This window comes from Scylla paramamosain, chromosome 13, assembly GCF_035594125.1.
Source record: "Scylla paramamosain isolate STU-SP2022 chromosome 13, ASM3559412v1, whole genome shotgun sequence".
NCBI lineage: Eukaryota > Metazoa > Arthropoda > Malacostraca > Decapoda > Portunidae > Scylla > Scylla paramamosain.
The window spans coordinates 11,029,608-11,043,636 of NC_087163.1; the positions used below are offsets into that span (position 1 = coordinate 11,029,608).

Here is a 14,029-nt window from a genome sequence, read left to right on the forward strand (position 1 = left end):
GTTCATATCTAAAGGTGTTGTTTGTGTGTTATGTTACATTTGCTAAGTTATTTGAACTGGAGTAATGTATTGGTGTTTACTTTCGCATCTGGTGTAAATATGTTTTGCCACTTTTACTTGGAGGTGGGATTCTCTTGTTTTGAAAACCATTTCTTCTAAGTAGGAGTTATTGGTAAATGTACATTTATATTTTCTTGAATCGTTGCCTTCTTTTAAATGTCTCAAATGCACCCACCCAGTACCATTTTTAGAGATAACTAACTTTTACCATTATTTTTTTTTTCCCCCAAAGGTGGAGATTCACCTAGTGTTTGCTTTGTTTGTTGTGTGTCTTCTACTTCAGCTTGTTTTTCCTGGATTTCACTACCAAGATTGGTCTCGGCATCCATAGGTTTTGCAATGCTGATAATTTGTTTAAATGGTGGGTTCATGTGTATGATAACAGTTGGTAGATTATTGAGTTTGAAAATTTTATTTTTTTCTTCATTGTATGTGCCTGGTTGTGCCATGTTGCAGATGTGCGTAAGGACTGTTGGAGCTGTTTCTTTTTCAAATAATTCAGGGGCTTGGGATGCTTGGATGCTGGTAGTTTTGGTGGCTTGGCTGTAAGTTAGGTTGGTTTTATTCTCCTTCCTTTTGTTTTCTTTTATATCTTTTCTGCGAGGGCACTTGTTGGCTAGTGTTCGGTGAGGACCACCACAGTTGAGATACTTTTTGGTTGGAGAGGTGCAATCCTTCCATGTATGTTCATCGCTTCCGCATTCTGAGCGGACTGTATTTAGGATGAGGGCATTTAAGCGTGGCATGATCCTCTAAAGTGTAGCATCTTATACAAGTTAGGATGGGTATGAACTCATCTACCTTGATGTTATGGGATGGGATTCTCATGTGAAAGGCTAGTAATCTCTTTTCTGTAGCTGCTTTTGCTGTGTTGGTCTCACTGAAGCATATTTTCATCATTTTAGTTTTAGTTATTTTAAAGATATCAATTCCTTTCTGGATCCAAACATTTTCATGAAGTAGTTCATCTTTTATTTCAGATTCGGAGTTTGACGAGATGTAGTCGTCAACAAGGAAGAGAATGATAGTCCTCTTAATTCTCTGTTCTGGTGGAAAGATCAGCTCAAAACCTTGGTCTTTTAGGTTTTGATGGCATGATGGCAGAAATGTTTTATCAACTTCCTCATCTGAACAGGTGAGTACTTATAATGGAATCCTTGGCCTCAGTTATCTTCGTGGCGTATATTAGGTTTTCGGATAGGGTTCTGAGTAGCTTAAAATTTTGAGTTGCCACCTGGGTCACGGTGCCTTATCCTGACTCGTGCCATGGTACCATTGATGGGATAAATTCTATAAGGGGGCAAAGCCCGACTGGCAACCACAGCTATAGATAGTAAAAAGAAACCTACCTAGGCAGTGCAATTTGGTATTCCAGCTGCTGACAACCGTCTTAAATGCTCTGTGCTGTGCCCTATGCCTGTCCAAGTTTTTGCTCAACATTATCCAAAGGGTTTAAGGCAGCCATCTAATGGCCCCCATCAAGCAAGCCTTAGGGTTCGCCATCACCAAACTCTGGAGGACGCTAAGGGCAAAAAGAGAAATACAGTGGGAGAGAAAAGGTACCTGGACGGGACCCAACCAAGTGCAAGTCCCCGGTGGTACACACCTTGATGCCTGAGCAGGACTCTCTTAACGGAGTTCCCGGTATGCAGGTCTTCCAGGGGAGGATAGCCAAGCTCCAGGACAGTGGCAATGCTCCAGACAACCGTGGCCTTGTCAGGTTGCCCAGCAGCTATGGTGCTAGAGCAGCCTTACTCGATGTGGCCGGAAAACATGGGTGGGGCAGAGCAGCGGGTGAACCGGCAAGTTGTTGCCTATGGAGAGCAGGCTGAGGTCTTCACCGTTCAGCTGCCAGCAGTAAAGTATAGTTAAGTGTCTGCTGTGGAGCTGTCTCTATTTATATGCTGAAGATCTATAAATAGGTCTACGTGGGTGGTTAAAAGCGGCGAATATCAAAGGCAAGGGAAACAAAGACAAAAGGTTTAGCATAGGCCTCTCAGCCCATAAATCTACCCCATTGGCTGTGTGACTCGATCTGTTTTGTGGTACTACAAACGTGCTGGATCCCCACAAGCGGTGGGGGAGGGGGGACGGCAGTGGGAGGTGACATTGTTGCCATTTGGGAATGTGTCCAGATATGGCCCTCTTCGCTTTCTTCGTATATTTTATGGACTAATCAAGTGATTTACTTAGATATTATAGTAGCAAATATTTCATGATTTATGGAAAAAATACATATGATCAAATATGAACGAACAAATATTGGCTAAATTTACTTTCTTATAGTTTGTTAAACATTTTGATGTTTCTATTATGATTATAAGACCAGGACAACATCAGACATCAGCTGGCGTTTTGGTTGGATAGAAGGTTATCTTCACTTCTCTCTGATGGCATTTCCACTACGGTAAGCATCAGAAATGTGTATAAGCGTTCTTGTAGTTTTGTTGTAATGGTTTGAACTTAATAATAAAAAATAAATAATAAGGAAAGGTGCTGATGTGGCTGCGGCTAAGAACGATGTGGTGCTGTTAGTAAACAATGTTTACCTATATTGTGAAAACAACTATATGAAGGTATTTGTTGTTCCATCAATCAATCAATCACTATATGCATTATTATACATAACATAATGTACCTAGCAACGTTGATGTGTATAAAATGCTTTAATTATGAAGTTATTTTTCATATGTATGTGTTTGCAGTGTACCAACTTAGTTCTAAGGTATCCCCAAAGAAGGGAAGGGGTGCAAAAGGATTTATGGTAGCTAGTGAATGGGGATCGCTGGAGGAGATGTAGAGTTGATTTATGGTATGAACCAATGTGATAATGCAAGGGAAGATGGGGAAGAGATGTATGAGCAGGTGCTTTTCAGATGTTTCTCCAAGGGAAAGATCCACATGATGTGGTGAGGTGAGGTGTGAGCTGTCACCTAATCAAAATGAGAAGTATCACACTCTTTTCTAAGTATGACATAGCAGACCACCAGATGAGCTCGAGATCTATATTTTTTCTCACAATTACAACATGCCCCTGCCACACAACTACAACCTGAGGTATATGCTACACAGAATTGGGCAGGGGAGCACTACCTACTACAAGAGGGTTAATGGTGATGAAGGCGCAGTTAAGTGCCTTGAAAGTGGGAGAATGGGCACAGGAAGTATCAGTGGCCGAAGGGAAGGCCAAAGCTGGTGGAAGCAGTGGCAGCCCAAAAGGACCTGGTGAAGTATGTGGAGAATATGAATGCACAGATACAAAAGGAGTCACAGAAGGATGAGGGTTTTGAGCATTTCAACAGTAAGGGCAAGGTGAAAGTGGAGGGAAACCCTGCAGAGGTGATCAGAATCCTTTGAGGTACAGGAGCTAATTAGAGCCTGATCTTAAATGGTGTACTGCCATGGACTGAGGAGACCAGCACTGGCAGAGATCTCCTGCAAGAGCACTGGAGACAAGTTCAGTATTTGTTACCGCCAAGCGGGTGAAAGGAGTTGTTGTGCAAGCAAGTTTGTCAATGAGGAAAGAAAGGACCTGGAGGTCAGGGCGAGGACCAAGATGTGGCCTAAGTCTGCGAATTTCTTGTACAGTCTGACTTGATGTAAGGAGATGAAGGATGCTTGTTACGACATGAGGCTAAGATGAGACGGCCTTATCGCAATCGCTAATGGATAATGATGGACAGGGTAGGAACCTAGGCTGAGGATGATAGGGACACTTTGCTGAGAACACTCATGCAGGGAGGACGTGTGTTGCTGCAGAGACAGAAGTAGATAGACCTACGTAGAGCACCTGTCAGAAAGGGCAAGCACGTTACTTAACAATTACCCCAAGACCGTAGGTGTAACAACTGTCTGTGTAAGAATACATTATCCTATAAGTAACGTGCAGAATCATACCTGTATTACACAAATTATTCATATAGAATATTGTCTGTGATCATTATTGTATGTCTTCAGGTTTTGACTGAATTCAAGCGGATCCAGCTGGATTCAGTCGGATTAAAAAATCACTTGTGTCATCGTGTGGGTCTCAAATAACCTTCGCTGTCTGCTAGTGGTAATAGTCAAAACGTGCTTTGACACGCGCCCGAGGAAGACGGTGCTGGGTTACCAGGGAAGGGACCCTGGAACCAACATCAACGCCAGACACACGGAGCGGACGTCACCCCAGGCAGCAGACATCACATGAAGAGACGAAAAGTGCCCAGCCAGGACTGGGTAGTGTGTGTGTTCATTCATGTGTTAGTGGTGATGCACGTAGCGGCGGGCGGCAAGCCTGGCCTTCCGAAGGCTGGGTAGAGAGTGTGTGTTCGTTCATGTGTTGGCAGTGGTGCACGGAACGATGGGTGGCCACCCTCTTCATCCGAAGACTGGGTAAGTAGTGTGCGTTCGTTCATGCGTTATCGGTGACGCATGGAGCGGCGGATGGCCAACCTGCTACTCCGAGGACCCGGGGAGGAAGGGTGTGTTTGCTTGAGTGTTAACAGTAGCTCACGGAGCGGCGGGAGGCAAACCTGGCCCTCCGAGGTCAAGGTTAAGAGTGTGTTCGTTTGTGTGTTTGACTGTAGCCCACGGTGACCCACGGAAGGCTGACAGCCTTCTCGCTTCTGCGAATACCAAGGGGAGAGGACCTGCTTTGGACCCATATGTGGGGCAGGAATTTTTGCGTAAAGAGGACCTGCTTTGGACCCAGACGGGACAGGAGCGAATTATTGCGTGAAGAGGACCTGCTTTGGACCCAGATGGGGGGCAGGAGCGTATTATTGCATGAAGAGGACCTGCTTTGGACCTAGACAGGGACAGGAGCAAATTATTGCGTAAAGAGGACCTGCTATGGATCCAGACGGGGGGCAGGAGCGAATTATTACGTGAAGAGGACCTGCTTTGGACCCAGACAGGGGGCAGGAGCAAGTTATTGCGTAAAGAGGACCTGCTATGGACCCAGACGCGGGCAGGAGCGACCCAGACAGGCAGCAGGAGCAAATTATTGCGTGAAGAGGACCTGCAATGGACCCAGATGGGGGGCAGGAGCGAAATATTGCGTGTGAAGAGGACCTGCTTTGGACCCAGGGGGGAGGGGGGCAGGAGCAAATTATTGCGTGAGGAGGACCTGTTTTGGACCCAGACAGGGGTTAGGAGCGAATTATTGCGTAAAGAGGAGCTTCTTTGGACCCAGACGGGGGGCTGGAGCGAATTATTGTGTAAAGAGGACCTGCTATGGACTCAGACGTGGGCAGGAGCGAATTATTACTTAAAAAGAAAAATAGGTTCTGCGACTGAGTTTGTTTACTTGCAGAGGCAACCACCAGGAACTGAGTTTGTATGCTTGCTGAGGATACCACCAGGGACTGAGTGTTTGCTGAGGCTTGTGTGCTTGCAGGGAGCGAATACAACCAGGAAGTGAGCTTGTGTGCTTGCAGAGAGCAGACACAATCAGGAAGTGAGCTTGTGTGCTTGCAGGGAGCAGACACAATCAGGAAGTGAGCTTATGTGCTTGCAGGGATCAGACACAATCAGGAAGTGCATTTGTATGCTTGCATAGGTTGGACACCACCAGAGGGTGAGCTTGTGTGCTTGCAGAGGCTAGACACTACCAGGGGGTGATTTGTGTGCTTATGGCTGTGTACTTACAGAGGACAGAGGCAAGACGCTATCATTGGCTGCCTGCAACGACGCTCAAGCGAGGGGTTTGAGTGTCTTCGACTCAGATACCTCGCATGAACACCAGAGGAAGCAAGGTCACTCCAGATGGACCCTTAACTCTTGGATCCGAACCGGACGTAGTAGACCAGGGGGAGGACAAGGATTCTTCAATGCTTGTATGTGACCACCGAGTCATGGGAGCCTCACCAGGGGGAGCACATCATAAGAAGAAAGACCACTAGAGATCCTGACATCTTTGAACGCTTACCTTTTGAAACTCTGTGCTCACAGTTGTTATTATACACATCGGCCTGAGGACTGACATGGTGGTAATGAAGAGAACCTCCATGAACTGAGAACTGGTGTGATGCTGACCAGAGATGAGGATGAAACCTGTTGTAAATGTAACATACTGGCGGAGCTGGAAACATGTCCAAGCTCTACTAACCGATGCCCAGTGACCGCTGTGTGGTTGCAGATATCGCTAGTTGGTTCTGTACATAATGGTACCTCGGCATTGATGTGAGTGACTATGTTATGGAGTTTTCTCCGCAGCTTGAACCATAACATAAATGTTGGGGATATTTACACTCATTAACGTAATTGCCGTTGTCTAGTTCAGGTATTGATCACATTGAATTGTCAGTCAGCTGATCAGGTGAAGAGACTTATCTGCTATCTGATATGGAGAAAGATTGTGCGCACAACTCTAACCCCTTCACTGCTGAGAAAGGGGCCACCGATTACAAACTCTGTTGGGTGACGCTGGGACTATGTGAGTTTACGCAATATGTGAATTTCGAGCGAAGCCCGACAGGGGGAGTGTTACCGCCAAACGGGTGAAAGAAGTTGTTGTGCAAGAGAGTTTGTCAATGAAGAAAGAAAGGACCTGGAGGTCAGGGCAAGGACCAAGATGAGGCCTAAGTCAGCGAATTTCTTGTATGGTCGGTGTTGAGGTAGTGTTGATGTAAGGAGATGAAGGATGCTTGTTATGACATGAGGCTAAGATGAGGCCGGCCTTATCGCCGTCGCTAATAGATAACAATGGACAGGGTAGGAACCCAGGCAGTAACTGAGGATGATAGGGACACTTTGCTGAGGACACTCATGCGGGGAGGACGTGTGTTGCTGCAGAGACAGAAGTAGATAGACCTACCTAGAGCACCTGTCAGAAAGGGCGTGCGCATTACTTAACGATTACCCCAAGACCCAAACACGTAAGTGTAACAACTGTCTGTATAAGAATACATTATCCTATAAGTATCGTGCAGAATCGTATCTGTATTACACAGATTATTCATATAGAATATTGTCTATGATCATTAATGTATGTCTTCAGGTTTTGACTGAATTCAAGCGGGTCCAGCCGGATTCATTCGGATTCAATAAATGATCCGTGTCATCGTGTGGGTCTCAAATAACCTTTGCCGCCTGCTGACGGTAATAGTATTCCCCTACACAAAGTTTGGCTGGATTTTATTTATTTATTTATTTATTTATTTATTGACCACAGGGAAGTACACACCAATAAACACATTAAAAAATAATCCAAATTAGAGACGTCGCAGTGAGGCTGGTAGATACCTATCAGCGCCAGCATTTTTAATTGTCTCCGATTTCGTGGTGCAAAGGGGTGACTTAGCCAAATTTGAAATCGATGTGCAGGAAAAGTACAGCATGAATTGCTGCACAAGTGTATCTAAAATTAAAAACATAACCCTTAATATTAATATTCATACTTACTGGTGTATGATAAGGCTTTGTTAATTGAATTATAAGATAAAACTAAAAATAGGTAATGAATTTTTTTTAAGTAAGTATAAACAGTAAAAATAAAAGGATGTTGACTTCGGCTTGTGCATTTTATCTGGGAATGTTGAAAAATATCAGATATCACTGACACGTCCTGTATATGAAAGTAATCAGTGAAATAAAAAAAAGAACAGCACCGCTGGCGGACGTACGACGTATTTATCTTGATCATGATTCTTCAGTTAAAGAAAGTGCCGCGCGCCGTTAGGGAGTGTAAAGTGTAAACAATAGCCTCTCAGTTTTGCCGATACAAAGGCCTTTACTTTGCTTTACTATATCCAGAATAGGGTATAGCTCGTTCTTTCAAGAATTTTCTTAATTCCGCTGTAGTCCATGATTGTGGCGGTGATGTATCCATTGTGCAGGGTAGTCGAGTGTCTGTGTTTAGGTTTGCTCGCTGCCCAAGTACCCGAGGATAGTGATCGTACCGCAAAAATAAAGTCTCTGATACAAAATTATATTTTCTTTACATTAAATGGATTTGCCTGTTGTTTAGTACATGGAAATGCAAGTATATATTAGTATACTTCCATTGAGGTCAGTAGAAAATTACAGATTGCCTGCCTTGATACACTTATAGGCTCTTTTAAGAATATTATCTGAAATTATGAATAGAAGCTCAAACAATGTCATGTGCTGTCAGTTATCACGAAATTAATTGACTTAAAATTCAGACGCATTACTGTGCAACGATACACCTTTGTAAGCTTGTAAAACCTTGCCCCAAAAAGTATTTATTTTCCGGCGAGAATTAAAAATTCTGGCGCTATCTGGTATCAAAACGCTCACTGCGACGTCTCTAATTACAAATATACAGAGGAAATTTTTGCAACTACGATATTGAAAATATATCATCGAAAATAAAATCTGTTGCATAAAAACAAAACACAACTCATAAAAACCTGACATAGCAACCAAATAAAAACAAGACACATTATAAAAATAAAACAGCGGAATGTAAATAATTAGACAAGAAATTCATTGAAAATATTTAAAACCCCTAAAAGACATGCGTAAAAACTAAATTGTAATCCTATACATTTATGTAAAAAACAAAAATTTATCCAAACAAACCTTTTTTTTTATGCAAACACACATCCAACATTAATATAAAGACAATACTTCATGTACAATTCTACAAACATTTATATAATCAGATCTATCAACAAATAAATTATTAACTGTCGTTACATTATTTCTTTCTCTAACGTGACTGGAAATAGGACAATTTTCAAGAACATGTATCTCCGTTTGAATCATACCACATGAACACAATCTTTCCTCCATGGGAAGACGACCCATTCCTCGCCGATTCCAGCGTCCCTTTTCAACTGCCAACGAGTGTGAAGGCAGACGTAACCTTGTCCAGGACACTCGTTCCAATTCATTAACTTTAACGTTTTTTTTATGTAAATGTCATGCACTATTAGTTCACTATTGACAGACTTATAAAAACTTAGCCTGTTTGATACTGAAACTCTCACACAGGTCTTCACCTCATCCATTGCACTGTGCACATCGTCACTGTCGACAGTGATCAAGTTTGTCATATACCTGGACACAACATCATTATACCTTAGTGCCGCCTTAATTGCATATATCAGTGGGTCGTCATCCATTGTGGTTCTTTTTGTCCACATTTCTTTACAGAATTTTCTTTGTTTTGCCTTAACTAGTGCACAGACTGGGGGCATGCCCAACTCTACCATGCAAACATCATTGTTCGTCGTTTTTCTTACGCCAAGAAGTTGCTTTATACACCATTTATACTGATTTTCTATAGGCTTCGTGACTTCATTGAGCCAGGATTCACAACCGTACAGTAGAGATGACATAAGTGCAGCATCAATTTTTTTTTTTTATTATAAATGGCACATCATTATTCTTATTAATGAAAGATATAAATTTCAAAGTATGGCACATCTTCATATTAGCATGTAACTTAATTGCAGTTGATGGAGAGCCATCATCAGTAAAGGGACTTCCTAGATAAATGTAGTGATCACAACAACTAATAACATTATTCTCACTAGTTATATTTTCCTTATCTTCATTATCTCCATTCAGCACCATAAATTTCATCTTGTTATCATTAATGATCATACCACGAGTGCTGCAAAACTCTTGTAAAATTTTTATCTTACTTTTCATTCCATCTCCAGTTGTTGATAACAGTATAGTGTCATCCATCATGACTAAAACATGCAACCATGCAAGGAAACCATCCACAGGACATCGTTGTTTTAACATTTGTATCATTTCATTAACATAAAGGATAAACAGTATACAAGATGAGGGTAAGCCTTGACGCACACCAACGGTGGTTGCGATGACAGCAGTTCCCACCACACTATTCGTACATCTATACATTGCAGCCAAAGCTAAGAGCATAGTAACACCACATCCCATCCTCTTCAATGACATAAACAAATCAAACCTCGGTACTCAATCATAAGCTCTACTGAAATCCACAAATGTAATAAATAGTTTCAGTTTTTTTCTTCGAGCAATATCCATCAACACTGAGTGTTACCAAATGTTCCACACATCTTCTTCCTGGCTGACTCCCCGCCTGTTCCCCGTGAGGCACAAACCACTGATGGAGGCGAGCTGACAGGACCATGTCATATAATTTTGCTATTGTATTAATAACATTAATTGCTCTATAATTACTTGGGAGTGCTTTAGACCCATGTTTGTATATAGTGAACAGTTTTGCTGTTATCCAACTAGTAGGGTAAGAGGCAGTCAGAAATATGTTATTAAGGAGTGTAGTTATAAACATTATCCATTGAACAGGTAAAACTTTGAAAAGTGTAGGTGGTACTCCATCAGGGCCACAAGCCTTGCCTGGTTTTAATCTCTTAATTTGTCTCTGCACCTCTTCTACGTTGATCATGTCATCTAGTATCGGTATGTTGAGATGAGAGTGTAGATCATTAGCATTCGGTAAACTATATCCGGTGGACTAAATATTTTTCAAAGTGCTCTTTAAAGACTTCATCATCTGGCATGGACTCTGTGTTGTTACTATCGTCTGTTATCTCACCGCGCCAGTTTATTGCTTGCCATAATTTAGCCTGATCATTATTATCCAACATTCTTTCCCACCTTCCTCTTCCATCAGTCACCTCCTCTACACGGGCACAACGTGGGTATTTACTGGCACTTCCACATTCATATAACATTTCAGTTATAGCAGAGGCTGTTACATCTATATCGTCACTACATTGTGTATGTAAATCTATCTCATTGAGTTTGGACACAAATAATTCATAGTTGATGTTCTGATATCGTATAGGTCTTTTGCTTATTGACTGGCGATTTTTCACCATATCAATAACATTAATCTCTGCACCATGTTTACCCAGTTCAAATGATCTCAGTTTAAGAGTTTCGAGATAAGGTGAAGGCGGTTGTAGCGTAACACTAATTGGTGCGTGATCTGAAGGTAAAGAGTTGTCTCTAACAACGTCAAAAGATTCAGTCATGTGAGTAAACCCTTAGACACGATACAAATATCCAATTCAGATATCCATTCACTTCCTTTACAGTAGGTTTTCTTACTCAAATAATGGGAATTCATATTTTGTAAATTGTTAAGAACTAGTAATTCTTCTTCAGCACATATGCCAAGTAACGCTTTAGCATTGTCGTTGGGCATAGGCACAGGGTCAGGAATAACATTATAAGAAATTCCCGCCATATCCATTATGCCCTGCCCTGCCCTGCCCTGGATACATCACTGGAGAGATGACAATTGGAGTGAAGGAGACACTGCCTGTAGATGGAATGGATGTGTTGGTTGGGAATGACCTGCTGGAAGTAGAGTCATCCCTAAACTTCAGATGGTAGACAGTCCTCTGGTAGGGAAGACAGAGACCATCACTCTGCCAGCAGTCCCTTATTCAACAAATGGGGAGGTGTAGGTGCCTGAACTGTTTCCAGTCTGTGCGATGACTCGAGCAAAGGCCTGGAATGGACTCGTGGACACCAAAGGAGCAACACAGGAGAATGAAAGCCTGGGCGCCCTGTTCAAGGAATCTGATGAAAAAGGAAATAGCCTGGAGCATGTGAGTGATGAAAGTTATAGGCCAGGTAGAATCCAATCTTGATTTTGTGATAGAGAAGGGTGAGTTGGTAAAAGCTCAGGAAAGTGTTGAAAGCCTGTTTGGAATGAGATTAAAAAGCTGGATAAGCTTGGTGATGACTATGTGGGTTACTATGTGGATAAAAGTATATTGATGAGGAGCTGTAGACCCTTGAGTGCTCCAGCTTCTGATCACTGGATGGTGAAAAAGCAGATTGTGGTGCCACATTTTTATAGGAAGAAAATATTGGAAATGGCACATGAAGGAAATCTGGCAGGACACCTGGGGAGTCGGAAAAACCCTAGGAAAAAATCTCATTTTTACTGACCCAAAGTGAGAGGTGATGTGAATGAGTTTTGTAAAACTTGTGGTTTATGTCAGAAGATGGGCAAGCTGAACCAGGTGATTCATCCTGGCCCCCTTAACCCTATGCCTGTGGTTGAGGAGCCTTTCAGTAAAGTTGTGATAGACTGTGTAGGTCCTATACCAAGGACCATGAGGGGAAAACAATATTTGCTGACTATTATGTATATGTCATGCAGGTTCCCAGAGGCCATTCCACTCAGGAGTATAAACTCTGAAAATACTGAGAGAGAGTTTGTGAAATTTTTCTCATGGGTGGGAATTACTAAGGTGTTGCAATCAGACCAGGGAAGTGATTTCACTTCTTGCATGTTCAGGGAAATTCTAAGGGGCCTGAAGATTGAACAGAAGCTTATCATCCTCGGTCCCAGGGTTGTGTAGAAAGATTTCACCAGACTCTGAAAAATGCTCTCAGGATATATTGTGAGGAGATGAGTGTTGAGTGGGATGAGGCGTTGCCACTTGCTTTATTTACGTTGAGAGACACTGTGCAAGAGTCAACAGGTTTTAGCCCATTTGTGTTAGTTTGTGGGCATGAAGTGAATGGTCCTCTGAGAATGGTGAAAGAAAAGTGGTTAGGGGCAGAGGAGCCTTCTGATGTGGTGAAGTATGTGTCAATTTTAAGGACATATTAACGAGAGCTAGGGAAATTCCGCAAGAAAATTTGAAAGGTAGTCAGAGTGAAATGAAAGGTTGGTATGACAGGAAGGCAAGGGCCAGATCCTTCCAGCCTTGGGATATGGTCTTATTCATTTTCTCATTACAAGGTAACCCTTTTAAAGCCAGGTTCAGTGGACCTTGGGAGATTGAGAGAAAAGTGAGTGATGAGAATTATGTTGTAAAGACTCCTGGGAGGAAGAAAAGAACAAGTTGTGTCACATAAATATGTTGAAGCCTTTTCATGAAATGGAAGTAGAAAAGGAAAATTAAGTAGAAAAAGGAGTAAAAAAAAGCATGAATGTAACTACTGAGGTGGAAGAGGAGTGGTCTGAAATGAAACTGAGTAGATGTGAAAGAATGGTGCTGGGGAACTCAGCCATGTTAGAGAATTTGAATGATAAACTGGGACACATGGAGTTAGAAAAGAAGGAAAAGATTAGGAAGATTATTAAAAAATTTAGTTCTTTGTGCCCTGAATCACCCAGTAAAATAAATATGGTGGTACATGATGTAGATGCTGGGGAGGCTGAACCCATCAAACAACACCCTTACAGAGTTAACCCACAGAAAAGGGAAATCATGAGGAAGAAAGTGAAGTATATGTTGAAGCATGACTTGATTAAGCCCAGTGAAAATCCATGGAGCTTACCATGTTTATTAGTGCCCAAACCTGGTCAAGAGAGTTTCCATTTTTGTATGGATTATAGGAATGTTAACATGGTGACCCTATCCATAGAGTTGATGATTGTATAGATCATGTGGGTAATGCAAACTTCATAACAAAAATTGACTTGTTAAAAAGGTACTAACAAGTAGGACTTACTGAGAGGGCAAAAACCATATCAGCTTTCATCACCATGGATGGATTGTATCAGTACAAAGTTCTTCCATTTGGAATGAAAAGCAGTGGAAGTTCTTTTCAGAGATTGATGAACAGAATATTGAAAGAACTGAAGGGATATTCTGTGTATATAGATGACATTTTGTTATACACTGAGAGGTGTGAGGAACATGTGCAGTTACTGGAGCAAGTATTCAGGAGGCTGGATGATGTCAATCTCACTGTAAATTTGATGAAAAGTCATTTTATGCAAGCACATGTGGAATACTTAGGTTTCAAGGTAAGGAAAGGTGAAGTGAGAACCGTGGAAGCCAAGGTTAAAGACACTGTAGATCTCCCTCCACCCACCAACAAGAAGGAGATACTGAAATTTTTAGGGACCAGTGGGTATTACAGGCATATTTGTAAAAATTTCTCAGATGTTGCCATGCCTCTGACTAAGTTGCTGAGTAAAAGTCAAAATTTTGTTGGAATAAACATTGTGAGGAAGCTTTTGTGGAAATTAAGTAAATGTTAATCAGTGCGTTGCGCATCCCTCTTTATGCAAAAAACATTTAAT

The 14,029-nt window shown here is 42.0% G+C and overlaps 1 protein-coding gene across 4 annotated transcripts in view; it reads left to right on the forward strand.

Annotated features, from left to right (window-relative positions):
* Positions 1 to 6,253: 6,253 nt before the first annotated feature.
* Positions 6,254 to 14,029, forward strand: part of LOC135106429 (uncharacterized) — a 58,276-nt gene continuing 50,500 nt past the window's right edge. For 2 of the 4 annotated variants that reach the window (XR_010271291.1, XR_010271290.1), the window contains exon 1: positions 6,254 to 6,920. The gene's annotated coding sequence lies outside the window, so the exon portion shown is untranslated. Of the gene's footprint in view, positions 6,921 to 7,042; positions 7,144 to 11,463; positions 11,589 to 14,029 lie in introns of all 4 variants that reach the window. The other 2 variants (XR_010271293.1, XR_010271292.1) reach the window with 2 other exon arrangements.